Raw genomic sequence first — 4385 nt, forward strand, 5'->3', positions numbered from 1 at the left:
AGTAGGATTGCCCAACCTTCCTTCCGAGGAGTGACTGGTGGGTTTGAACCGCCAGCCTTCTGGTTAGCAGTCAAGTGCCTTAGCCACTATGCTACCTTTTTAGTAAGCTTGATATCCTTCTCCAGGGAATGGTCCCTTCTGACATGACCAAAGTAGATCAGATGAAGTCTGGCCATTCTCACTGCCAAGGAACATTATTAGCTGCTCTTCTTGTAGGACAGATCTGTCAGTTCTTCTGGAAGTCCATGGTCCTTCCAATATTCTTCACCAACACCACAGCTTAAAAGCATCAACTCTTATTTGGTCTTCCTTATTCATTGTCCAGCTTTCAAATTCATGTGATGCTATTGAAAATATGGCTTGGGTCAGGCTCACCTTAGTCTTCAAAGAGATATGTTTACTCTTCAACACTTGAAAGAGGTCTTTTGCAGCAGATTTTCCCAGTGCAATATGTCATCTGATTCCTTTCTCTTCTTTTCTTTCTTTCTTTCTTCTTTTTTTTTTTTTTTGTGGTGCTGCTGGTGGCATTTGAACTGCCAACCTTTATTTATTTATTTATTTCAAAATTCTTATTGTGATTTGGGTGAAAGTTTACAGAGTAAATTCATTTCCCATACAGTAGTTCATACATATTTTGTTTCATGACATTGACTGCAATTCCCCACAATGTAACAGCTCTCTTCCTGCTTCCTCCCTCTAATAACCTCTTCCCTGGTCATCTGATGTCTTGACTGCTACTTTCATTGGTGTTGATTGTGGAACCAAGTAATGTGAAATCTTCAACAATTTCAATCTTTTCTCCATTTATTATGATGCTGCTTATATGTCCAGTTATGAGGATTTACATTTTCTTTATGGTGAGGTGTAATCCATATTGCACACTGTAGTCTTTAATCTTCATTAGTAAGTGCTTCAAGTCATCTTCACTTTCAGCAAGTAAGGTTGTGTTGTCTGCATATCACAGGTTATTAATGAGTCTTCCTCCAATTCTGATGCTAAGTACTTCCTCATATAGTCCATCTTGGATTATTTGCTCAGCATACAGATTGAATAAGTGTGGTGAAAGATACTACCCTGACACACTCCCTTCCTGATTTTAAACCATGCAGTGTCCCCTTAATCTGTTTGAATGACAGCCTCCTTGTCTATGTACAGTTTCTTCTTAAGCACAATGAAGTCTTCTGGAATTATCATTCTTCCAAATCTCATCCATAAATTGTTCTGATCCACACAGTCAAATGCTTATGTGTTGTCAATAAAACACAAGTAAACATCTTTCTGCTATTCTTTGCTTTTAACCAAGATCCTTCTGAGATCAAAATGAGATCCTTCATTCCATGTCCTCTTCTGAAACCAGCTTGCATTTCTGGAAGTTCTCTATCAATATACTGCTGCAACCGTTTTGAATTATTTTCAGCTAGATTTTACTTGCATGTGATGTTAATGATTGTATTGGTCATCTAATGCTACTCTAACAGAAAATACCACAAAATTTGATGGCTTTAACAAACAGAGATTTCTTCTCTTACAGGTTAGGAGGCTAGAATTCCTAATTCAAAGTGCCAGCTCTAGGGGCTGGGTGAAAACCACTCAATCTTGGGCTTAAACTCTGACTCTTTCTCCCAGCCCACTGAAGCTGGAGGCATTTATTCACTCAGGCAGCTGCTGACTGCTAAAGCTGACAAACCCAAGGTAGACAAGTAAAACGGCACAATCCCAAAACTGTCAAACCACTCAGCGGTCCACTAATTCAAATCTATTAACAATCCCAAGATTGACAGACAGCATGGCAAACTGCCGAATAACCACTCAGTTACATGCAAGATTCAAGTGTGCCAAAACCTTCAGAGAAATTTCTAAAAAGCTTATTTTTATATACTGAAAGCAGACTGCAGCCCTAAGGCAGTTACTTAGCTGCTCCAGTAGATTCCACCATGGAACTGATTGCCAATATAATCATGGGGAATAATGACACACAGCTGCCCAGTCACTCAAAACCAGGCCCAACCAAGTCGACAGACAAATTAACTACCACAATGATATTGTTCAATAATTTCCACATTCTGTCGGATCACCTTTATTTGGAATGGGTACAAATATGGATCTCTTCCAATCAGTTGGCCATATGGCTATCTTCCAAATTTCTTGGCTTAGATGAATAAGTGCCTCAGTTCGGCATCTTTTTGGTGAAAGCTTTCAATGGGAATTCCATCAATGCCTGGAGCCTTGTTTTTCACCAATTCCTTCAGTGCAGCTTCAATTTCTTCCTTCAATATTTTTGGTTCTTGATCATATGCCATCCCTTGAAATAGATAAAGATTGACTTTTTTTTTTTTTTGGTACAGTGACTCTGTGTGTCTTCCATCTTCTTTTGATATTTCCTGCAACATTCAATATAGCACAATTCAAAGCTTGATTTTTTTTCCCTTCAGTTCTTTCAGCTTGAGAAATACCAAGTTGTTCTTCCCTTTTGGTTTTCTAACTCTAGGTCTTTGCATATTTCATTATAATAATTGATTTTTGTCTTCTCCAGCTGCTCTTTGAAATCTTCTGTTCAGGTCTTTAATCTTGTCATTTCTTCTACTTGCTCTAGTGGTTTGAGAGTCCCTTCTGATGTCCATTTCCCTGCCTTTTGAATGGCCTTTTTCTTTCTTCATGTATGATGTTCTTGATGTCATCCCAAAATTCATCTGTTTTTTGGTCGTTGGTGTTCAATGCATCATATCTATTATTTAGATGATCTCTAAATTCAGGTGGGATACAATTAAGGTCATATTCCTGCTCTTCTAGACTTGTTTCAATTGTCTTCAGCTTTATCTTGAACTTCTTTACGAGCAATTGATGGCCTGTTCCACAGTCAGCTCCTAGACTTGTTTTGGCTGAAGATACTGAGCTTCTCCATTGTCTCTTTTCATAGATGTGGTTGATCTGATTTCTGTATATTCTTCCTGTCAAAGTCCCCATGTTTAGTCCCTGTTTATGTTGTTGAAAAAAGGTATTTGCAATGAATGTCACTGGTCTTGCAAAATTCTACCATGCAATCTCTGGTGTGATTTCTATCATCATGGCCACGTTTTCCAACTACTGGTAATTCTTCTTTGATTCTAATTTTGCATTCCAAACACCAGTAATAATCAATGCATCTTAATTGCATGTTTGGCCAATTTCAGACTGCAGAAGTTGGTAAACATCTTTAATTTCTTCATCTTTGGATTTGGTGTTTGGTGGGTATATTTGAATTATTAATTCTGATGGAGAACTTCTAGAAATGCAAGCTGGATTCAGAAGAGATGGAATGAGGGATATCATTGCTGATATCAGATGGATGTTGGCTGAAAGCAAAGAATATCAGAAAGAGTCAGAACAAGGGGATACCGCATGGGTTAAAATTAGGAAGGGAGTGTTTCAGAGTTGTATCCTTTCACCATACTTACTCAATCTGCATGCTGAACAAATAATCTGAGAAGCTATAGAAAAAGAAGGTGACATCAGGATTGGAGGAAGACTCATGAACAACCTATGATATACAGATGACACAACTTTGCTTGCTGAAAGTAAGTGTTCTGGTTACCTAATACCACTCTGACAAAAATATACCATAAATGGCATGGCTTGAAGAAATAGGAGTTTATTCTCTTACAGGTTGGAGGCTTTAAGTCTGAGTTCAAAGTGCAGGTTTTAGGGGCTGAGTGAAAGCCCCTCAACTTTGGACTTCAGCTGTGCCTCCTGCTCCTGGCCCACTGGAGCTAGAGGCTTTTCTTCACTCAGACAGCTGCTGGCTGCTGAGACTGGCAAGCCCAAGGTTGACAATTAAAAAACACAGTCCTGATGTTACTTAACCACATGACAGACCATTAATTCAAGTTCATTGAAAGTCTCAAGGTCAGCAGACCATGGCAGGCTGCTGAACAACATGGCTACACTCAGGGTTCAAGCATGCCATAAGCTAGAGACCATTCCCAAAGCTGTTGCTTATATAAGGTTTTAAATCTGAGTTCAAAGTCTAAAGTTATTCAAGGCTATTCATAAAATTTTCCAGTAATATATCAGACAGTGTTTCACTGCTATTCATAAGGTTTTCACTGGACAATTCTTTTAGAAGTGGATGGCTCCTTCATTCTTCTGAGTCTGTCTTAGTCTAGAAGCTCCTCTAAAACCTGTCCACCATGGGGACTCTGCTAGTATTAGAAATACCTCCAGTATAGCCTCCAACCTCACAGCAACACACAAGCCACCAGAGTACAACAAACTGACAGATGAGTAGTGGTTGTCCTGTTCAAGGCTTAATAAGAGGGTATCCATAGAATCTGGGGCCACATTTCACTTAATACAGTCCTAGGAACTATCTCGTTTGGGATGTACAGGCAACTTGCTGTGATTTAATG

This window comes from Orycteropus afer, unplaced genomic scaffold (genome assembly GCF_000298275.1).
Source record: "Orycteropus afer afer isolate SDZICR_OR568_19922 unplaced genomic scaffold, OryAfe1.0 scaffold00575, whole genome shotgun sequence".
NCBI lineage: Eukaryota > Metazoa > Chordata > Mammalia > Tubulidentata > Orycteropodidae > Orycteropus > Orycteropus afer.